Raw genomic sequence first — 25,772 nt, 5'->3', positions numbered from 1 at the left:
TCACATTACTTTCATTCTCTATGTTCAACAATTCCTTAAAGTGTTCTCTCCATCTGCTCACTTTTTCTCCCTTCTCCACTAGTAGTCTACCATTTTTATCTTTAACTCCCCAACTAACTTCTTTGGCACTCTGTCTAATTCTCTTTACTTCTTTCCTGAGAATTTTCTTTTATTCCCTCCACTTTACACTGTAATTCCTTCCAAATTCCCCATCCACTCTCTTCTTACTCTCTCTCACTAATCTTTTCGCCTCTCTTTTCCTCTCTACATATAACTCTCTCTTCCGTCTCTCAACTTCTTCCACGCCCATGTTTCTAATCCACTCACTATATGCTTTCTTCTTTTGTGCCATAGTCTCTCTCACTTCTTCATTCCACCATGCTGTTCCCTGCACCCCCTTTCGTCTTCTCTTCACCCCACACACCACCTGACATGCTGCACAAGTTTCTTCTGTGAATATCTTGCTCACACCTTCCACGTCCCCCATTTGCTCCAATCCATATGTACCCAATCGTTCCTCCACTTCCCTCTGATGTTCTTCCTTTTTTCCATCCTCTTGTAACCTTTCCACCCTCCTTGTATGAACTACTTCCTCCTGTTCTTCCCTTCTATTTCTCCAGTTCATTTGGACTTTCCCCAACCTCTATATACTCCTGTATCCATTACACACCTTCTCATTCTTTCATCCACGCACACATAATCAACCATTGCCTTCTGTTCATTCAGTTCTCCATCCACCCTTATCATCACTCGCCACGTATACCTATGGATCATTTTGTGCCTGATTATTATTCACAGATAAAGCATTTTATCAGTATTATGGTCATCTTAGACATTTTACTGATGCTCGATATGAGATTTAAGCTGAAAGTTCTTCATTGAGGTTACTAAAAGCCATGAAAACTAATTGTGTGTGTTTGCAGTCAGCATTTTTTACTGTTATGAATCTCAGTTGTTGGAAAAACTTATCATACAGTTTCCAGATATTGTAATCTTTCATTTGGCAAATCTTGACATGATTCTATCCATTATACTCTTAATAATATTAAGGACTGTATGGCCGAAATTGCACGGGCCGAGATCAGCGACCAGAATCTTTAAAGACATCGTATTCCTCTCACTTTGAAGAAACGTCTCAGTTTTGCTACATTTTAATTTTCCACATATATTTTAGCTGCGCAGTGGACCACGGCACTATGTGGATTCATCGGCTAATTTCAAAAGGCGCTAGCATCAGCCGTGGTGTATATACATCATCAGCTCTGCTCTGAGACCCTGGCAGCGAGCACACAAACTATGCGGCACTATCCACGAGAAAGCCTCTCCATATGAGCTCAGTGGGTTCATATGATCTTTGGTTTACGTACTATATTTCTTTCATTTGTATACCCATTTACCATTTTTCCTTACAGATATACACAGGGTCACAAAAGTATCGGTGCTCAACATGCGTGAAACATTTGGGACCACAGAACGAAGGTCTCTGAAATATTAGTATCCGACCTACCACACGCTAGTAGCCCTGATGTCGGGAGGTGTTATATATCGCCAACTAGCAATATCCTCTTCCAAACATACAGCAAATGTAATGTTTGTATAGATAGACACCGATGATACACAATGAGACGTTGGTAATGTCAGCAGTTGTTCGAACCTTTTCGGTCGGCATCGCACCCCCTGTGCACCGAAACTTCTGTGATCCATACATCCAGTATCTAAAAACATGAGAGTGATCAATACGGCAACATATTAATAATTGCATGTAGACTGTCCCTAAACTGAGATAGATACAAACAACAAACTTCCATTTCTGTTATATTTTGATAAATAAGCCATATTTTCTCCAATGTTGTATGTAGATAAATCAATAAATATCCTATTTTCGCTAAAGTAACAAAAATTGCACAACAGAGGGTAATTCAATTTGTCCACACTTTGCATTTTACATTAAGTTATCTGGCGAGCGGTGGCACCTCTTTTCCAGTTTATGGAAGCTCTTACTATAGACATGAATGTGAACTGGGATGGATCAATTTAGGCTAGGTTGATTTAGACTGTGATGACATTAGGCTGGAATGATTTAGGTTAAGCTTAGGTTACGTTAAGCTAGGTTAGTTAGGTTAGGTTAGGTTTGGTTGGTTAATTTAAATGAATGCTAAGTAACGTTAAGCGTTCATTTCGATTAACCAAACCTTATCTAACTAACATAGCTTAACCTAACCTAAGCAAAACCTACATTATCCCAGCCTAACCTAATTGTGGCCTAAATTAACCTAATCTAATCTGATCCATCGAAATATCTACTCATTTCTCGAATGGACAACGAATTTCATGCTCTGTAGCTATTTCTTCAACTGATAAAGCACAACTCTTCGCTCAGTCTTTCTCCTCCAATTCCACCTTACACGATTCCGGTGCTGATCCTCCATCACTTCCCCCCTCTGACTTCCTCATGGCTGACATGGCTGATGTATTTTCTACCATCACAGGCCTCAGTACTAACAAGGCATATGGGCATGATGGAGTCCCAACTGTTGTTCTCAAGAACTGTGCTTCTGTGCTTACACCCTGCCTAGGCAAATTCTTTCGCCTTTGTCTGTCAACTTGTACCTTTCCTTCTTGCTGGAAGTTTGCTATCATTCAGCCAGTCTCAAAGAACGGTGACCATTCCCAACCCTCTAACTATCGTCCAATTGCTTTAACGTCCTGTATCTCAAAAGTTTTTGAGTCAATTCTTAATAGAAAAATTTTAAAGCATCTTTCCTATCACAACCTTCTTTCTGATCGTCAGTATGGGTTCCGTCAGGGGCGCTTCACTGGCGATCTTCTCACCTACCTTTCAGACTCCTGGTCATTCTCCTTTCGGGACTTTGGCAAAAGCTTTGCCATCGCACTTGACATCTGAAAGGCTTTCAGTCGAGTCTGGTATAAATCTTTAATTTCCAAACTGCCCTCTTACGGTTTCTCTCCTTCTATCTGTGCCTTCATCTCTAGCTTCCTTTCTGGTCGTTCTATAGCCGCTATTGTAGAAGGCCATCGTTCTTCTCCTAGATCTATTAACAGTGGTGTTCCTCAGGGCTCTGTCCTATCACCAACTCTCTTCCTTTTATTCATGACCTTCTAAGCTTTACATCAAACCCTATCCACTCATACACTGAAAACTCCACCCTTCACCTTTCCATTCGGTTTCTGCAACGTCCATCTCAGCAGTTACTTCAATAAACAAGGGATGAGACTATAACACACCTAATGTCTGAAGTGGCTCGCATCTCTGACTGGGGTAAAAATAATCTTGTTGTTTTTAATGCATCAAAGACAGTTCTTACACCTATCAACCCGACATAATCTTCCACAGGTATACCCACTAATGTTTAATAATATTCAGCTTAATCCTGCATCATCCTTGAACATACTTGGGGTTTCATTACTTGGGACTTGTCTTGGAAAGATCATATAAATCTCTTGTAAAATCTGCTTCTAAGAGATTAGGCGTGCTAAGCCGACTCCATTCCTTCTTTACCCCTACACAATTGTTGACTCTATACACGGTTTTTTTCTGCCCCTGTGTGGAGTACAACTCTCATGTGTGGGGAGGCTCCCTACATACAGCTCTTCTCAATAGGGTAGAATCAAAGGCTTTTCGTCTCATTAACTCTCCTCCTCTTACTGACTCCCTTCAGCCTCTGTCTCTTCACCGCACTGTTGCATCTTTATCTCTTTTCTATTGCAAATTCAATGGTCGCTGCTACTCTTAACTGTCTGCATGTATTCCTACACCTCTATGACAGGCGCTTAGCACCCTCCTGGTAACAAACTCTCATCTCTTTTCTGTCCTACTCTCTAATACAAGAGTTTACCATTACTCCCAGTTCTTCATTTATGCAACAGGTCAACTCTGGAACTTTCTCCCTCAGTATGTATTTCCTGCTTCCTATAATCTCCAGTCTTTCAAATGCAGTGTGTCCAGGCATCTCGAAATGATCGGATCTTGAAATTGGCTTTCTCTTGTATTTTGTTTTTCTCTTGGAGGGAACAGTTATTGCGGGCTTGTGGCTTTGGTTCCTTCTTCCTCACATAAAAAAAACAAATTCAATGTATTTATATATATATATATATATATATATATATATATATATATATATATATGTATATATATATATACTGTATATATATATATATATATATATATATATATATATATATATATATATATATATATGTGTGTGTGTGTGTGTGTGTGTTTCTGTGTGTATGTGTGTGTGTGTGTGTGTGTGTGTGTGTAACCATACTATGTAACCATACCTTGTAACCCAATACTGTGTAACCATACCTTTATACTGTATTGTTACGATGATAATCTCTTGAACTGTCACACTAGAAATAACAGCATATAAGTGTACAAGTTAACAGTATATGTTTCTAGTAGTGGGTGCCTACGTGACAATTAGTGGATATATCGGCAAAGTTCAAAGACTGCTAAGACCTGCATAATGCCCTCTAAGCCGGCTTCCCGCACTGCTCTCGTAATGGGCAGTTGATGGGCTGGCATTGAACGGGTTGGATCTGTGTCTGTTATCACTAAATAAACTCCCATTGAAACTAAATCAAGACCTCTGGATTACTCCTAACTGGGGATACGAGAGGGATGGAACAAACTGATAACAGCGGTGAGTCGGATCTCATTCACATTGCCTCTGTACAGTATATTCTCAGTGAAATAGTCCCTTGGCCACACCTTGTTTGTGCCAGTGCTCTGTTCCTGCTCCAGTCTCCACACCTACCACATTCCTTTCCGTTTACCTGCCTTGCGATTGCGTAGCCTATGTATTTCTGGGCGAAATTTACTAGGGTGAGTTCCTGAATTTCACCGCTATACCAATCTTCAGCCCCCAACTGTCCTCACTTAAAGACACATTTTCCAGCCAGGCACCTGTAGGTCGTTCAGGTGTGAAGCATGGTCTCTTTGACCTTGGGGGAGAATTTGTGGCTTATTTGGAGCTGCAACAACTCGGGACCTCTCTGATTTCAAATCCGACCTTGCTCAGTTACTCTCAAAATCAAGTAATAAAGGCTCATCACACTATGGTACAGAAGATCTTAGCCCACTTAAATGATGTTACATACATTTTAATCCCTAAAATACTAGTAGGATCGGTTGATCCTTTTCCAGAAATTTGCTTTATGCCGAATAGGATCAATAGAGGAGCCTTTGTAAAAAAAAAACTGTGGACACTAGGCTTCGGCCCGACTGTGATGAATATTGATGCAAACCAATGAGAACTAAGTCCTGAGTAGGGTGGGGGGAGGATCTGGGCCCCTACACATAGTGGGGTGGGATGATTCCCCCACTGCCTTGTTGCCACCTTTTTCTACCCCAATACCTTTGCTCCCTCTCCTTCTCCCTCACCTCTGACCACCTCCTGCTCCCTCCCTCCCCGTTCCCCACCATCCTCCATCACGCCACCATGGTTCTCCACCCTTTTGCCCCCTCCCTGTCTCCCTGGGGAGGGTTATATCCCCCTACCCACCTTCCACACCCGAGTATTCCCTCTCTGCCTTTCCTCTTTGTCTTGTGGTGTCTATCGCCCACCTCTATACCCCTGTACCACCCCTCCAGGCCTCTCCCCACCCCACCCCTCCCCCTACAGTATGCCCTCCGCTTACCTTCCCCCCCCCCCGCCTAGAGTATTATACGCCATTATTACTATTCGTGTTGCGTGTTTTCATTCAGTACCAGATGACTGTTTGTGTAATTGCATACACCGATGCATGAAAGAGAATGTGTGTTTTTTCATGTTTTTTAAAATGAATTTCCATTGTTATGCAGCGTATTCTAGGTTCCGACTTCTCGGTCCTAGGTACGGTGTAGTGCAGGGTTCTTTGTTCCAGACTGGGTCGGGTCAGCCAGGAAGGGAAAAACACAAACTCCTTGGGTCAAACAGTACACTTATATATTAACTAAGAATACATACGCACTCTATTCCGTGACCAAAGCCACATGGATACAATAGTATAGTATAGCAGTTGCAGGTTCACTTTCAATTCCTAGTTCAGCTCGTCTTATATGTGATCGCACCTGAGTAATTTTACAATATGTCCCTACAGTATCACAATGAGTATTCCAAAGGAAGGTTCAGGTACAGTCCCCGAAAAAACTGACGCCCCTCGCCCTGCGCTATACTGAACCCGACACCACTGATACAGAGTCGATGACGCATCGTGATCTGGTTCATGTGTGATCTAACAGATGGCACAGCAGTCAAGTGGGAGGGAGGGGTAGGAACTGAGGGGTAGAACAAGGGGGGAATAGGGGAGTGGGAGAGCCAAGGTGACTAATGAGTGATTTCATTATTATTATCTTTAGTGGGTCGAAATTTGCCTGATAAGTAATTACATACGAAGGAGGTATCTGATAAGATAATTGTCAGTGTTAATGGCACCATTAACCTCGTAGCAGAGAAGAGACGAATGTTGGTATTAGTCGGCAGTTTAGGTAATGCAGCAGCTTGGGGTTGGCTAGTGCTAAGCGGCAGAGGTGATGAGGGATGCACCACATCATACAAGATTCAGAAGTGTGCAGACACCGCTACAGAGTAAGTATATTGTTGTCTTGCGTTCATGGTTATTTGATAAGGATATAAATGTAATGGCAACTGAACACTATGCCTGGTTATTAAGAGAATACTTCTATCCTCTAAAGGCATCCATTGGTAAACAGTTGGTGAGAATATGAAACTATCAATTAAGTAAAGATTTGCAGCCTATCTAAAGTCAAATAACATACTTAATACCTTTGATAAATAGTACTCATTGTACTATGAGGACACCCCTAGTTCATTTCTTATATTTGTTAACAGATATGGCTGCAAGACATGACAATGCTCCAGAGCTAGTGGGACAGCGAGGATGGATGGTTGGTATGTGGCAGACTGAGATGCCGGTTAGGCGGATCGCAGAACACACGGGAGTGTCGGTCAAAACAGTGCGAAGATGGATTCGGAGGTGGGAAGAGGAAGGGCGTCTCCGGTCACGTCTGCGTAGAGGTCGACCACGCGCCACTACTCAAGAGCAGGACAATGAAATTGTAGAGGCAGTTGTAGAGCGTCCGATGAACACCTCTGTTAGGCTTGTGCAACAACTGCAACTTCCCTGCAGTTCTCGGACAGTGCAACGTCGTCTACACGAGCGACAGATCCACTGTTACGTCCCAGCTAAAAAGGAAAGGTTAACCGAGGCTCAACGGGAGGGGAGACTTGGGTTTGCATTGCAGTATTTACCCGCTGATAACGAATTTTGGAATTCGGTAATCTTTACTGACGAGACCTGTTTCTGCTCTACTGACGCAGGTATACGGCAGTGCTGGAGACAGAAAAACACCCGGTTCAACCCTGAAAACATCCAAGAGAGAGCAAGAAGTGGAAGAGTAAGCATTTCATTTTGGGGCTGGATGTGGGCTTATGGTCCAGGGGAACTTGTTAACATAAATGGAAGACTGACAGGGATAGATTACATACAGATTCTAGAGGAGGTATTGTTACCATCAGTGCGGGTAATGGCAATTCCACACCCACAGACAATTAGGCTGGTTCAAGATAAGAGCCCCATTCATACCAGCAGAGTGGTGCAAGAATGGTTTGCCCAGCATCAGGAAATTGAACTTATTAATTGGCCTGCGAAGGGGTGTGATTTAAACCCCATAGAAAATCTGTGGGGAATAATGAGTAGGGATTGGGATGTGGAGGAGGAGAGAAACATGCATGCTATTGAAAGGAATGCATTGGAGGTGTGGGAAAGTATAAGGCGACGGCCAACTATTTGTCATCTAGTGGAATCAATGCCTGAGAGAATAAATAAAGTATTCGATGTGATGCGTGGCTGGAGCAAATATTAATGTGTTGATGTGTTATTTGTTTGTGTAAACAGTCAACATACAGGTGTATATGTAATGCGGAATGCAAATATAATTTGTTTCAGCTTTTTGTAAATGGCATTCAAGTTACGTTAATTTGTGGCAACTACGCATTATGTGCAAATATGCAAAGTGTATTAGTATAGAGAGGATAAATGGCTTGATATGGAAGCTAGGTATGCTACACTATTCGCACTCCCAGCAAGTCATTGGGAAGGAATCCTGTAAAATGCTTGCATTACCTTCAGTAATGTAGGCTATTCTCTAGGTGACTGCTTACAATGTAGCTGATCATTAACTTTGTTATAAGGAAAATGCTGTAATTTTGCTAGTAATCTTAGGTTCATCACAAACTACGATGTTACGTTTCTGATTAAAATAATGTAGGAAAGCAATAAACCTCTTACTCTGCAAAGAATGTTTTAAATGTAGACCTGCGGTACTGATAAGTATATATGCTACAGTAAGTATTCGATCACTGCTTAGTGACACCTCCAAAACTATCTCGTCCCTGCAATATATTCATTATCTAGCTGGCAAGATTTATGTTCTCGAGGACACACACACACACACACACACACACACACACACACACACACACACACACACACTTAGCATGTCACCATACGTGCGTTCGGTTGGGTGTTGACAGTTATGATAATGCAAGGTCTTGGATTAGATCAACTGATGGTCCTTGCATTCAGTCACTGTAATAACTTTCATCAACATTTTCATTTCTGTCATACTAATATTATTAGGGTCTTCATTAACATTTGTGCGCGCCTTATCAACTTCGATAAGAACTGCTGTTTATGATAACTTTACCATAGACTATAATATGATGTGTAACGCCAGTTGTAAGATACTGGCTGATCACGGAACGAACACATAAGACGCGTGGAAATAACGTTATATACAATCTCCCATTAGAATACCTTGTAGGCGCTGTGTTGCGGTATTTACAGAGAATAATGCAATACAATGCCTCTGTCCACCAGTCCCTACCCCTCCCTCCCACTTGACTGCTGTGCCATCTGTTGGATCACACATGAACCAGATCATGATGCTTCATCAACTCTGTATCAGTGGCGTCGGGTTCAGAATAGCGCAAGGCGAGGGGCGTCGGTTTTGTCGGGGACTGTACATGACATGTGACCATACGTACACAACAGGGCTCAGTGTCTCCAGCACAATAGAGATGACAATATATATATACTCAACCCTAAACCTATGAGTCCGCATCACAGAGACGAAAACCGAGCTAATACAAGATGTTCGCATCACATAGACGAAGCCCTAGCTAACTTAGTCCTTACCATCACATATAAGGGAATATATATATATATATATATATATATATATATATATGGTCTCACACGGGCAATCCTGGGGGGGGGGTTAATGAGACTAGAGTAGGTGTACTCTCATGAGAATGGAGAGAGGGAGGGGGAAGTTAGTGGGAGTTCATGGGTGTGGGTTACACTGATGTCTGATGTTCAGTGGGGACATAAACATCAGAGCTCAGTCTCTCCAGCACAATAGAGATGGCAATATATATGTACTCGATCTTAAGCCTAGGTGTCCGCATCACAGAGATGAAAGCCTGGCTAATATAATGTGTTCACGTCACATAGACTAAGTCCTAGCTAACTTAGTCCATACCACGTCACATATAAGGAAATATATATATATATATATATATATATATATATATATTTATCTATCTATGTATCTATGGTCTCACACTGGCAGTTATGGGGGGGATTTAATGAGACTAGGATGGGTGTACTCTCGTGAGGATGAAGAGAGGGACGGGAGTTAGTGGGGGTCCACGGGTGCAAGCTACACTGACGTCTGTTGCTGTGGGGAAGGTGAAACTGGGGAGATATCGGTCACGGTGGGGGGGGGGGGAAACTGACCCGTGCGGGTATGTCGAGCACTCCTCATAATAGCATTTTGAGTAATATGGTACACTAGAATTCATAAGGGGAGGGTGGGCACACTGGGGGAGAGTTATACGTTCTTTGGAGAGAGGTCATGGGGAGGGCCCACTGTGGGGCGGGGATGGCGACAATGGGGGAATATAAATGGAGCATCTCTTGCAGTTTCTGACGCAGGGGAGGATAGGGCCTGCTACGACGGGAGTTCCAAGTGGCGGCCTGGCGTAGGAGGAGGGCCGCCCAGTGAGAAGGGTAGAGGCAGATGGTCTGTTGGGTTGCCACAAGTCCGGGAAGAATGGGCCAGTGGTGTGTGGGGCTAGCCGCTACGGCCCAACAGGGGGCCGGACTCTCGGGGCTGGGACTGAAGAGGGCCAACAGGCGCACAGCTCGGCACCGGCCGTTGGTTGTTGTCGAGGTTCTGGGAGAGGACCTGGGGAGGCTCGGGGCTGGGGTGGGATGTGGAGGGGGCAGCGCCCTGGACACACAGCTATCACACCACTCGGGGGCGACCGTCAGGGAGGGGCTGCGGCCACCGACATCCGGGGAGGCTCAGCTGTTGTGACATGTCACGAATCAAATTCGCGACATTTCCCTTTTGTGAAAAACACGAACTATTAGTGGAAAACTCACTGTGTATCGCTCAGTTAACAGTTTCTCTCTCCACTTCGGTGGTATACTTTTCAAAACATTCGTCACTGTTTCAAAAGTGACCGATTTAATGCACGTCACTAAGTGCTCTACTGAGCGATACTATTGTTTCTTTATTGTTCGCCCCTGCTTGCCTCGACCGTTAGAAAAATGCGGCCTAGTGCTCCGCTTTTGTTTCCCACAACTTATTCAGTCCAGTTTTTGCTGTGACGGAGAGAGGTCCTGTGCTCCAGCAGTGTGAGAGGTCGCTAGTACCCAGACTCCACTAGACCACAGGAATCTCCAGTGCTCCCACCCTTGGTGATACACAGCATTCATCGACCAGTATTTCTTTTTGTTTTCCTAGACTTAAGAGTTTAATTAAGGTTTTTTCCTAGGCGTAAGAATTTTGCTCTTGTGTGAGTGAGTGAGTGCGATCTCATTAATTTGATTTGAAATGTAACGTTAAATTTATTTTTGTAATCAATAAATTTAACAGTTCTTTTCCTTGAGCTTAATGTAATGTAAAATCTTGTTTCATTTCTCCACAATTAAGCTTATTTTCCATATAACTCCTACCTTGCATAAACGTTTTGCTATTCATAACTGGTACTTAGGCCAGTCTTGTATTAAACTTAAAATCCTTTGTGCCTCCTAGGAGTTAAGCACCAGCAAGAGCCTGATATTATTATTAGTATTAGTTATTTATTGTCAGGGGTGAAGTAACTTTCTCCAGAGGCTAACAGTACTAAGAAACAGCAATTGAGTAATTAGTCTCTGCTGTGTACTGTTGAGGAAGTTTATAAATTCTCGTTCTTAGAGAATCGTGCAAAGAAGTCAGCGTAAAGTAATCGTTGCTTGATTTAGTAAGACAATCATTGTCCCTGCTCTTGAATATTATTGAATATTATTATCAATTAAATAATATTTAGCATTTATTTTAAAAACTCCATGATATTTTAAAAACCCCGTGACATGACAGACACCAGAGGAGGCCTGCCATCTCTGAGGGTTGCGGTTTTGCCATCGGGAGGAGGCCGTCAGGGGCGACTTGTGGCCTCTTGTCATGGGGGAGTCCAGCAACACCTGGGGCTGCACCGACAGGACACTGGCCCTCAGGGATGTCTTGCCTGCCCTGGTCTCTGGAGGTTCCCCTGAAAAGGAGCAAGAGTCGCCCTTGGATACTGAGGGGCAGGGTGAGGGGCACCTCACTTCGCCACTGAGGTGGTGGTCAGGGTGGGAGGCGCCGCCTTCTGCAGGAGCCCGGTTATGGGCAGGGGGAGAGCGGCCTGGAGCTGACCCACCTGTTGCTACAGACCCTGACGACAGGGAGAAGGTGCCCAATGGATATGCCCAGCTATTGCCACAGTGCTGACAGAGACTTCTCTCCAACCGTCGTTTCAAGGGCAGGGAGAAGGTGCCCAATGGATATGCCCAGCTATTGCCACAATGCTGACAGAGATTCCTCTCCGGCCCTTGTTCTGGAGGCAGGGAGAAGGCGCCCGATGGATACACCTGGCTATTGCCACAGTGCCGATGAAGACTGCTCCCCTGCCTTTGGGTCTGGGGCTCCTGCCCTGGAGACAGCTTTGGTGGACTGCAGCGGCACATCCGCTGCTTCTTGGTGGGGATAGCAGCCCTTGAGGCTCCTCCTGAGTCCTCTTTCAAAAGGGAGGCCGATCCAGGGGTCTTGGCATCCAAGGGTCTGCTTGGGAGCTTGTTAATACAGGTCCCACCCCGATTCTAATGAGCGTTCCCTCTGACAGAGTGTAGTGTGCTTTTCCTGCACAATGCCTTGTGGGAGACAGCTTTGGTGGACTGCAGCGGCACATCCGCTGCTCCTTGGTGGGGATAGCAGCCCTTGAGGCTCCTCCTGAGTCCTCTTTCAAAAGGGAGGCCGATCCAGGGGTCTTGGCATCCGAGGGTCTGCTTGGGAGCACCCCGATTCTAATGAGCGTTCCCTCTGACAGAGTGTAGTGTGCTTTTCCTGCACAATGCCTTGTGGTTTGACTGTGGAGAAGAGGGGCATTGGGGTGCAAGGGAGATATGACGCTCTTGACTGGAAGATGTGACAGGTAAACCAGCCTCCCTGTCACCTCCTAGTGGGGTGGGTATTCCCCCCCCCATACTCTCCTCCTGGGGTGGTGGTGTCCACCTCACCTCGCTGTGCGGATATTTCATTCATGTTATTTGCATTTTTTGGGGGGGAAATTGTGTATGTTTGTCTTTCTCTTACACCATTATGATTATTTTTGCATGTTTTAGCTTTTTTCTCCACTTGAATTTCTTACAGCTACTTGATTTGACTGCTCTGAGGGGAGGGGAGGGAGGGGGAAGGGTGAGGGGAGAGGGGATGGTGGAGTGTGTGAATAACACCAAGAAAAAGATTTTACATGCTTTGGCTCATTTTACTTTTTATTTTCGCAAAAACACAACTATGAGGGAAGGGGACGAGGGGAGGGAAAGTGGGGAGGGGAAAAGTGTTGAGGGGAAGGGTGTTGGGAGTGAGTGAGGAACATCGACATAATTATTTCGCATGCTATTGTTTGAAAAAAAAAAAAAAAAAAATAGCTGGAAAATTCTGAAGGGTGGGGGTTGGGGGGTGGGAGTAGGGGGAAGGGGGAGGAAGAGAGGTGGGGGTGATGGGAGTGGATGAGAAAGGTAATGGGAGGGGAGGAATGAGGGGGGGGGAATAGGATAGGAGCACCTAGAAAACTGCAGTTGCTCTTCCTCGAAGGGTAACTGTTTTGAACTTTGATTGGCTATAGCTCATGAACCAGTTGGTCTAAAAAGCTCTGGTTTCCGGCATAAGATGTGTAAATTCAAGCTCTAAAGCCTGGGCATAAAACTTTTAACTTCTGTAAGAGCTGAAAAATCGGCTCCATATACTTCGGTCGATCTAATTGCCTATTGTATGGACTAAACAGCATCAATGATATTCTGAAGAACCAAATTAAAAAAATTAACATTGTCTCTGGGCTCCTATGTGTCAAACTTCGCAAGGACGACTGCACCTCTCCCAAGACTCGTCACTCCCAAGTCACTACCATAGTTTGTACTCCAGTCGATGCTGTCGATTGTTGTGTCACTGCAGACATAGTACCTATCTCTGATCTTCGTTCTGTATTGGAATGAGCTCGCTCTGCTTTTGACTTGCCTCCAATGCTTTCTTTCCCCTCTCTAGAATGCTACTGTCTAGTACTAGAGGACACCTCCCTCGCTAAGGACATTGCCGTTCATATTCCTCTTTGTTCTACCGCCAGATTCAATCTCTTCCAAATTATTCCTTTACCTTTAATGTTCAATGATTCCTTATTGCAGGCCTCTGTTTTCTTGGCGTATTTCCTCCTATCTCATGAATTACTTTCCATTGCTTTCACATCCTCCAGTCATCTCGACAACTGTTCTTTCCTTACAGTTGTTTCTTGTCTTTGTGCTGCCTACCTTTCCTAGTAGCTGTTTATCCTAGTAGTGCTGCACCCTGTGAGTCTGCCCTAGTTTGCAGCCATTCTGTACACTTTGCCTGCTCCTTTATTCCGGCTCCTCAACTCCCAGTGCATCATGCTTGTATAAACCACATTCAGTACTTCGTCTCTGTCACAGACTCTGTTAGTATCATCGAACTTCTGTTCGTTCAGTGCCAGCCAGTGTTTTCTATAAGGCACCTGACTTTTGTTCACTTAAATCAGAATCTGTGATTACCATTGCCACTCGTTGTCAACAGGCTGTTAGGGGGATAATTATACCTGACTTCCTATCCTCTGTGACTCTACCTTCCTCTCAGGCCAATCTGCACATCTTCCATATTCATTCTACTACTGTCTCTCCCCCATGCTTCAGCATCTGACCACACACTTTATCAGTGCCTGGGCTTTCCCCATTTTGACTTTCATATTTGCTTCTACAACTTCCATCCTACTGATTCCTTCCTCTCTTCTCAAAACCCTCCGTCTCCCAGCCATTCCCCAGACACTTATACTCGCATTACTTTCATTCTCTGTGTTCAACAATTCCTTAAAGTGTTCTCTCCATCTGCTCACTTTTTCTCCCTTCTCCACTAGTAATCTACCATTTTTACCTTTCATTCCCCGACTAACTTCTTTGACACCCTGTCTAACTCTCTTTATCTCTTTCCAGAACATTTTCTTACTTTCCCTCCACTCTTCACTCATATTCCTTCCAAATTCCTCATCCACTCTCCTCTTACTCTCATTTACTAATTTTTTTCACCTCTCTGTTCCTCTCTACATACTACTCTCTATTCTGTCTCTAAACTTCTTCCATATCCGTGTTTCTCGTCCACTCACTATATGCTTTCTTTTTTTGTGTCATAGCCTTTCTCACCTCTTCATTCCACCATGCTGTTCTTGAACCCCCTTCGTCTTCTCTTCACCCCACACACCATCTCACATGCTGCACAGATTTCTTCCACGTCCCCAGTCTGCTCCAATTCATATTTACCCAATCGCTCCACCACTTCTCTCTTATATTCTGTCTTTTTCCCATCCTCATTTAACCATTCCATCCTCCTTGTATGAACTATTTTCTCCTGCTATTCCCCTTTTCCATTCCTCCATTTCATTTGAACCTTGATTCTCACCACCACCAAGTGGTGGTCAGAAAGGCCACTCCCCCAACCTCTTTATGCTTCTGCATCCATCCTCTCATACACACACACACACACAGTCAACCACAGACACCTGTGGATCATTCTGTGTCTGAAGAGGATATTGGCTATCATCAACCCCCTCCCAGCACAAATGTCCACTAGAGCACTGCCATTCTCATCCACCTCTGCAGGCACATGCTACTCACGAACTGTTTCATCCACGTTCACATTGCCTACTTTTCCATTCATATCTCGAATCAAAAACCTTCTCTCATTCCTTTCAGCCTTTTCAGGGCACTCTTCCACATTTGTCCAGAAGTCTTCTCTCACTCTGCTTGCATGATCCTGGACTGGAGCATACACGCAGACAATCGCCCTCATTAGTAGTCCAACTTTCAAACTTACCCACACTATCCATCAGCCAACTGATCCAAACTCTCTTATATTCTCCTTCCATTTCTTCACAGAAAAATGCACACTCCTTTTTTTGCCTCTAAATTCTCACTCACTTCCACGCATGTACCCCATCCATACTCCCATTCTCTCACACTCTAACCCCTCCATTAGTTTCAGTTATTCCACTTTGCACCCTCAAGCACCTGGACAAACTCTCTCTCCCTTTCACCTCATCATTTGGACCCCTAACATTCCACGTCAACATCCGTACCATGTCCTTTGTTTGGTACTTAGTCGTCACTTGTTGGTCAGTCCTGGACCGAGGCTTCTTGTTGGTATTTTTAGTTGTTTTCCATGGAAGGGTTCAAACCCTCCGCTAACCCACTTGTCACGTAGGGAACACGTGTTGGTTGGTTATATGGTTAACACCCAGCATTGTAAATAATCTCCTGTTTTACAGGAAATTGTTTGGCTTGCCACTCAGTGTAGAGCTACAGAGTACCACTACACAAAGTGAGTGGATGATGGACACCCCCCACCTTTGGCAAAAGCTTTACCATTGCACTTGATATCTCAGTGGCTTTCAGTCGAGTCTGGCATAAATCTTTAATTTCCAAACTGCCCTCTGATGGTTTCTATCATTCTTCCTGTGCCCACATTTATAGCTCCCTGTCTGGTCGTTCTATAGATGATGTTGTGGACGGTCATCGTCCTTCTCCTAGATTTATGAACAGTGGTGTTCCTCAAGGCTGCGTCCTATCACCAACTCTCTTCCTGTTATTCATCAATGACCTTCTAAGCTGTGCATCTTACCCTATCCATTCATGCGCTGCTGATTCCACCATTCACATTTCCATTCGGTTCTCACAACGTCCATATCAGCAGTTACTTCAACAAACAAGGGATGAGGCTATGGCACACCTGATGTCTGACTTGGCTCGCATCTCTGACTGGGGTAAAAATAATCTTGTTTTTAATGTATCAAAGACTCATTTCTTACAGCTATCAACCCGACAAAATCTTCCACAGAAGTACCCACTAATGTTTATTAATATCCAGCTGAATCCTGCATCATCCTTAAACGTATTTGGGGTTTCATTCTCTCGGGACTTATCTTTGAAAGATCATATTACATCTCTTGTAAAATCTGCTTCTAGTGATTTGGTGTGCTAAGCCGACTCCATACCTTCTTCAGCCCTGCACAGTTGTTGACTTTATACACAGATTTTGCTCGCCCCTGTGTAGAGTACAACTCTGTTGTGTGGGGAGGCTCCCCACACACAGCTCTTCTCAGTAGGGTGGTGTCAAAAGCTTTTTGTCTCATTAACTCTCCTTTTACTGGTTCCCTTCAACCTCTGTCTCTTTGCCGCACTGTTGAGTCTTTATCTCTTTTCTGTCGCTACGTCAATGGTCACTGCTCATCTGAAATGTCTGCTTGCATCCCTTCACCTCAATGATGGGTGCATAGTACCCATCTAGCAAAAAACTCTCATCCTTTTTCTGTCCGACTTTCTAAAGGAAGAGTTAACCGTTACTCCCAGTCCTTCATTTATGCAACAGGTCAACTCTGGAACTGTCTCCCTCTGTCTGTATTTCCTACTTCCTATGATCTCCAGTCTCTCAAATGCTGTGTGTCCAGGCATCTCGAAATGAACGGATCTTGAATTTCGCTCTCTTTTGTATTGTTGTTGTTTTCTTCTTGAAGGAACGGTTCGTGGGCACCTAGCCTTTGGGTCCTTCTTCCTTGTATGCATATATATATATATATATATATATATATATATAAGACAAATAAGGATGGAGATGACACCCGCCAGCATTTTCTTTCAATATATGTCTCCGAATTTTCGGACACTTCACGTGGCCATCATCAGGGTACATATGTGGGATCCTACCAAAGAGCAATACTCGTTGTACTACAACAGATATGGATCTAAAGTTCACCATTTTCTGTATATATATATATATATATATATATATATATATATATATATATATATATCTATCTATCTATCTATATATATATATATATATATATATATATATATATGTATTATTAAAATGAAGAACATGAACAAAAATTTTAAACTAACATAAACCAAACTTATCAAACCTATAGTCTTCGTATAGTATAAATAGACAAGAAAAGGACACTACAGCAAAAATGCACATATAAAATTAATACACAAAAGCAATGCACAAAAAATATAAAGCTCACCAATCGGAAGTAAAGCCCCCCAAGACACTAAGCTGAATAGAGCTCGTAAGGAACTGGTACAATTATGTCAAATGACAGGTCAGACATCGGCAACGAAACAAAGAGTAGTGAACACTGAAGCAGAACAGAAACCCTATCAAACCACTAAGTATTGTTTACAAGATTTAATTCCGGAACAAGCTTTTTAATTAATAGTTTTTCTCCCAATAATGCATCACCGTGAGTCCCAAACCTACCAATAATTTAAAAAAATCATTCAGCGTGAAAAGGTGGTCATCGTTCAGTGAATGATCCCTAACAGCAGAGAAGGACATCTTATGCAAAAACTTTCCAGACCTGTAACTTTTCCCAATGTGCTCGAATACTCGTATTCGGAATGCCCTACTAGAGCACCCCAATACCTAGCCTGACAACTAGGACAAGTGAACTTGTAAACAATATTCGAGCACAGAGGGTCCGGCACACGATCCTTGAAGTTGAAAAAAGATCCTATTCTGAAATCGTTGATAAAGATAATCCTAAAATTTACGGCAGGGAAACTATTTCTTAAAATGTTCACAACTAACTTACGATACTCATAATTAATTTTACCATAAAATGGCATCTTAACATATTTCACCAACTTAGGTACATCACATTTTTTTCTAAAGTCTTGTGATAGCCTGTTGCTAAGAAATTTCTTAAGAATACAGTCAAACAATTCTTCCGTATAGTTGTTACTTACAAAATAGCTTCTCAATTTACATATTTCATCATCAAAAGTCATATAGCTGGAGCAGATATCATAGGCCCTATTTAGCAAGGTTTTGACTGAATTAATCTTGTAGATCCGAGGGCAAAAACTAAACCAACTTAATCCAAGACCTGTGTATGTAGGTTTTCTATAGACCCCAGTAACTAACCCACTACCAGACTTTGTAATAAGAATGTCCAAAAATGACAGTGAACCATTATTTTCCTTTTCACACGCAAATACTGGAAAAATCTACGATTATCCTCCTCACTTTTGAAAATTAGGAACGTGTCATCCACATATCTCCTATAATAAATAGGTCTAAAATCAATCGGACAATCCCTTAACCATTTAACCTCCTTATTACATAAAAAAGCATTAGCAAAATTGGACCTAAGCTAGACCCCATGGTGACACCGTCAACCTGATTATATAATTTACTGTTAGAAAAGAAAGCAAGATTCAGAAGTGGCAAATTTAAACAATCTCCTGATTAGCTCCTTACTTATATCGAAAAAGTCTGACGGTTTATAATTCTCCAAAATTATATCCAAAGTCTCATCAAGAGGTACATTTGTAAACAAAGATTCTACATCATAACTAGTTAATATATACTCTTTGGGTAATTGTAGTGCTAAAATTTCTCTAATAAAACTACTAGAATTCGAAACAGTGAACTCATTAGTCGTGAGTGGTGTCACCAAAGATTGTAGAAATTTAGCCAAGTTATACCCCGCTGTCTTACTAGAGGAAACTATTGGTCTAAGAGGAACTCCTGACTTGTGCACCTTGGGTAAACCATACATAACTCCAAGGACTGAACCTGACGCATATAAATTATTAAAAGTTACAGATCCTATCTTATCCTTAATAGATCTAAGCATTCTGTTCAATCTGTCCTCAAGTTTCACAGTAGTGTCAAATATGTCACCTTTAATCAATTTAAATTTAGTTTTGTCATTAAGTATCCCTCCCATCTTACTCAGATAGTCCAGTTTATCCATGACAACAACTCCCTTCCCTTTGTCCGGTCTAACTATCACAATGGAGTCATCAGCACCAAGTTCTTCAAGCACTTTTATGTCCTCCTTCTTGAACACCACGGAATGTATTTTATCCCAATGCCTTCTAGCTAAATTATAGTTGTAATTTGCAATTTCCTTAATCCTGTTTTCCAGGTTATCGCCTATTATTCCATTCCTAAGTAGACCGAGTTTAACTACATCCTGAATCGTACTGCAAATTTTTTCTACCGAGAGATGGAAAAATCCAGTCCCAGCATCAGCAGCTTCTTTTCTCTTGTGGATACATTGAAAATGCATTTTTCATTATAATTAACCCAATTAATGCCCAAATTATTTAACTTCCTTTCATGTCTAAGTCTTACTTTCTCTGAGATTACGTTAGAATGTTCATATATATATATATATATATATATATATATATATATATATATATATATATATTACACAATTTGTTCATCAATTAAACCTACATTGGCCCATGAGGAGCCTAGGAGTCCGGGGCTAGGCAAGTTAGTCATGACATTTAAGATGAGAGTTACCAGCCTCAGTCACCCCTGTGCGGCATTACTTTGGCAATAAACCCCCAGCACCTCTTCCATATAAACCTTCACTGGTGCAATCCAATTGGAGTGCCGTAATTACCCACTAAACCACCAGGCGCTAAAATCTGCTTATAGGGTTACCACCCAGCATAGTAAGTGGTGTCTTGGTGTATAGTTTCACTCAAAGGCAGAAGGAAAGAAAGAAGGATATATATATATATATATATATATATATATATATATTGATAGCAGATGAATTGATATATATAGTTTTGCTGCACACTAAATTACCCAACCTGTTTCTGTGAGATCTACTCCATCACTCACCAAATCTATCCTGCATGCCCTCACCCTACATCACAGTCCTACACACACCTCACCTTTCCACCGCTTTGATCAGCTCCTCAGCAGTTTGAGGTCTTGGTGGCAGCGTGGGAATATTGAGAGAAGCGATGAGGCTGCCGCGATATGCCGTGCCCACCACCAAACCAAATATGAGCCAAGACCCCACCAGGATGTAGTTAGACCGACTGGATGACTGGCCATCAAACAGCCCCTGACCCAGAATACTGCCAAGCACCTCCACCACCACCGACCCAGAGCTCAGTCGTCCGTGTTGACTCCGCCACACCTCTGTTCTGGTAATCTGGATATGAAGGAACGATGCAACAGTTTTTATGTCATCTATAATGTTCCTTTATCCATTTGTGCTTCGTGAGTACTTTTCACATTCCTTTCATACAAAATGTTTGATCCAGGAGTGGGACTAATATGGATTCATCAGAAAGTGTTCTTAACCTCTCCAGTACGAGGATGTAGTTTTTCTGTGTAAACTTGTGCATTTAATGTGATGTGCCAGTACCCGGCCGTGGCGTCATGGGAAGGTTTATGGTTTCTTAAGTAATCTAACCATCTTTTTTTCTGTAGGCAAAAAAAGACAAATTACTAACCAGTTTGGCTACTCTCACATAATCTAAACTACACAATGTCAAGTTTTAAATTTATGCACAAAAAGGTGGAGCGTGAGTACTTCGTCATCGTCATCGCTAAAATGGAACCGGGAACGTTGTGTTAGAATGTCTGGGAACTTATGATGTGAAAAATCTGACTACGATATTTTTCCCTTATAACAGTCATCTATAAGTACGACATATACTTAATGATTGGAAATAAAGACTATCACTCAACTTATCTGTCTACGGCGTGATAACACATCCTGTGAGGGTTGACTTCTACAAAAGGACCTCCAGGCATTTTTGTACCTAATCAGTGACCACCCCTCTTTCCAAGGCCAGTATTCTCATCGGGTAAGGAGACTCCCTAACACCTCTTTTCTTAATACGGCTGGTCAGAATAGTTCTGCACGTCATTTAGGTAGACTACAGCGATATTAGAATGACTTAAATATCACTCATGAGGGTGGTAAGGTGCAATAAGCAAAATAAATCGCTTTGGAAGTGGAATTAAGCAGCCTTCTTACCCGAGGAGAATACGGGCCCAAGACACATCACATTCCCCTATATTCTCTCTCAACTTATCTCTTCATCTCAGTCTCGATCTACCTCTCCTCCTCCTACCGACCTCGATTTCATACTCTCCTAGTCAGTCACACACTCTCCATATCACCATCCTACAGAAGGAAACCCTGGAGCAGCAACAACTGAATCATTTTTAGCAATAAGCCTGTTTGAGGTGCTATTTAATTTCTCACATCGCATTTTTGCTTGCAGGATGTACTTAGCTGATGAAAGGCACAGTTCTCTTGGTTCCTGTGACCATTATAGTCTTTTCACCTTAACTTGGGCCAGATTTTCTTCCTTTTACCGCTCATTACACGCAGCATAGTGACTTAATAAAACAATACTTCGTCTCTGCATTCTTTCCATGGCATATCTTCCACGTTTTTGTGTTAACTCCTTGCAAAAGCTCAGCATTTATGATGAAGTGTCAGTTTTAGGCCAAGTTAACGAGAAAGGAGTTTCGCGAATCTAATGATCAGGCTGACTTTGGTGTCTTACGGCTGAATGGATGTACACACGAGGAAAAGAAAGTCCGTCTTTACTTTCTGAAACAGATGACGAACGACTTGAAAATGATCTTCAGTCACCCCTGATGCATGTATATGCTCGCTGTTATTATCAAAACCACACAAAGCGTGAAGTTGACAAAATATGAAGTAAACCGTCAATCAGAACTATTTCCCTGTCGAAGAGAACGCGAACAGACACTACGCCCATTGTGACTAGAATTAGCTGTGATTACTTTTCGGATCGTGTGCACAAATAATTACTTACCATATATGAAGTTTTCATTACACGACCAGAACCGGTAATCCCCAGAGAATTTAAAGATAAGTCTATACATGAACAAACCGAGTCTCAAACCAAAAGAATAAAAGACCTAGAAATAACAAAAGTAAAAATTGAAATCGAAAGATTAAAAGAACAAGCAGAGAAGCAGCTGCAAATCATGAATGCAGCAGAGGAGGAAATAAAGAAACTAGTCAATAAATATGATTCGCCTGAAGTTAGACAGAAATTAATAGAAGACTAGTACAAGGATATAACTACTGAAGAAAATATCTCCAAAAAGATTTTGGAAAAAAAGAAATTATTCTTTCTAAGTACCAGCTCTGATAATATGCCCAAACCTTCATAAACACATAATAATCTCAATTATAAAAGATCTAAGTCTTATACTAATAAAAGACTGATCAATAATGATACAAGGCATCCCTATTATAAAAACTTAAAAGATCGGGTGCGGAATGATAAGTGCGAAGGAGATCTGGAGTTGTTCGGGAGATGGCTGGTCGAGTTGAGCAGAGGGTGTTGCGACGGTTTGGGCACATGGAGAGAATGGATAATGAGCGATTGGTGAAAAAGATAACTAGATCTGATGTGAGAGGTGTAAGGCTGAGAGGAAGACCACGAATAGGATGGATGGACAGTGTGAAGAGAGCGCTGGATGCGAGAGGGATGTCTGTTGAGCAAGGAAGAGTGGCTGTGCGTGACAGAAATAAATGGAGAGAAATTGTGAATGAATAAGTGATGACGCAGCCCTGAGGGTATATACTTCCGCATTTGGTCTGATCAGCTATTTCAGGTCAGGTGCGGGTAAGGGGATGAGTCTATTATGATGTGGCAGGGGTAAACCACCTCTGCTGTCGGGCCTTGCTGCGGATGTCACTGATTGCATCGCACAGTTGACCCTTGTGCGGTGTGGTGCGGTGAGGATCTGTCCGTTCTCCCCTTTGGGGCTAAGATGCGAATGAATGCGTTTGAATGGATGAGTAAATGAGGAGTGTGTCGTCCTGTCTCGGCTACCTCCCTTTCCTTGGGGGAAGCAGGCTAGGTATATATATATATATATGTATAGTGTTACGGAACAGCGAAAGATAATGTACACTTTAAGTGAGAATACTAACAATCACTACTGTCCCGTAAAGTTCCAGGTTCAAAACAAAAGAGTTAGGTAAAATTACAAGTTAAAGTTTAATGCTCAAACTAACAACAAAACATTCAGGACTCATAAGGATAATGTAATGGCAAAAAACAGGTTAAATATATGGTTAACTGCAATAGCCTCTATTAACACGAAATTAGCAAGAGTAAATTTATCTAAGTCAGCCCTGATAAAATGAAAATACACTGGGTAATGCTCAGTTAATGCAAGATAAATTATTACAGATACAAAATATTATCAAAAATGACTGACAAAAAGAACCTTTACATAAATCACAAAAAAACCTCACTAGGCCTAAGAATTAACCCTATGCTACACAGCACAAGAAAAAATGCAACAACAGTTATACTCAAATTACACAGCTGCTAGATGGTTGGAGACTTCCTGAGCACTCACAATAATAACTGTACAGGGGAGGACAGAGATGTGAACAAAATGAGGAGTAGATCTAAGTGGCAATTAATGTAGAGACTGAGCTCATTATATAGGGGCCGGCAGAGCTTGATACAACTTGTAAGAAGGACGCGCAAATGAAGCCATGGGGACAAAGAGTTGACAATCCTGCTCTGAACAACAGAAAGGACGACTTACTCTACTATAACGGTAGAAGGGGGGGACTGAGGCAGAACACGCTCGTGATCCAACATGCAGCATACTGTGCGTTAAAATTACACAAAGGATGATGAAATCATAGACTATGTAACACCTCCCCACAAAGAAAAAGAAATTTACAAAGGAAATTTCTTATTACTCTAAAACAATCTGTCTAAAGTCTACATAAGCAGTCTGCAATAACATTTTCTTTCCCCTTGACATGTTGTTTGTCTAATGAATACTCCTGAAGAAGTAGACTCCATCTTGTCAATCTCTGATTTTTATCTTTAAACTTACTAAGGAATTTCAGTGGGTTATGATCGGTATAAATGACTATGGGGTCAAAACCAGAACACAAATAAAATGAAAAATGCTGTAAACCCAAAATCAAGGCCAAAAGCTCTTTCTCACTAGTTGAGTAGTTCTTTTGAGGTGGAGTGAACTTCTTACTGTAATTAAGATACAGGATGTTCAATACCCTGATCATCCTGATATGAGGTCGCCAAATTTATGTTACGGAACAGCGAAAGATAATGTACACTTTAAGTGAGAATACTAACAATCACTACTGTCCCGTAAAGGTCCAGGTTCAAAACAAAAGAGTTAGGTAAAATTACAAGTTAAAGTTTAATGCTCAAACTAACAACAAAACATTCAGGACTCATAAGGATAATGTAATGGCAAAAAACAGGTTAAATATATGGTTAACTGCAATAGCCTCTATTAACACGAAATTAGCAAGAGTAAATTTATCTAAGTCAGCCCTGATAAAATGAAAATACACTGGGTAATGCTCAGTTAATGCAAGATAAATTATTGCAGATACAAAATATTATCAAAAATGACTGACAAAAAGAACCTTTACATAAATCACAAAAAAAACTCACTAGGCCTAAGAATTAACCCTATGCTACACAGCACAAGAAAAAATGCAACAACAGTTATACTCAAATTACACAGCTGCTAGATGGTTGGAGACTTCCTGAGCACTCACAATAATAACTGTACAGGGGAGGACAGAGATGTGAACAAAATCAGGAGTAGATCTAAGTGGCAATTAATGTAGAGACTGAGCTCATTATATAGGGGCCGGCAGAGCTTGATACAACTTGTAAGAAGGACGCGCAAATGAAGCCATGGGGACAAAGAGTTGACAATCCTGCTCTGAACAACAGAAAGGACGACTTACTCTACTATAACGGTAGAAGGGGGGGACTGAGGCAGAACACGCTCGTGATCCAACATGCAGCATACTGTGCGTTAAAATTACACAAAGGATGATGAAATCATAGACTATGTAACACCTCCCCACAAAGAAAAAGAAATTTACAAAGGAAATTTCTTATTACTCTAAAACAATCTGTCTAAAGTCTACATAAGCAATCTGCAATAACATTTTCTTTCCCCTTGACATGTTGTATGTCTAATGAATACTCCTGAAGAAGTAGACTCCATCTTGTCAATCTCTGATTTTTATCTTTAAACTTACTAAGGAATTTCAGTGGGTTATGATCGGTATAAATGACTATGGGGTCAAAACCAGAACACAAATAAAATGAAAAATGCTGTAAACCCAAAATCAAGGCCAAAAGCTCTTTCTCAATAGTTGAGTAGTTCTTTTGAGGTGGAGTGAACTTCTTACTGTAATTAAGATATAAGATGTTCAATACCCTGATCATCCTGATATGAGGTCGCCAAATTTATGTTACGGAAC

Source organism: Coenobita brevimanus, chromosome 25 (genome assembly GCF_032717465.1).
Source record: "Coenobita brevimanus isolate Jiangsu-jjx chromosome 25, ASM3271746v2, whole genome shotgun sequence".
Lineage (NCBI taxonomy): Eukaryota > Metazoa > Arthropoda > Malacostraca > Decapoda > Coenobitidae > Coenobita > Coenobita brevimanus.
This window is presented reverse-complemented; position numbering follows the sequence as displayed.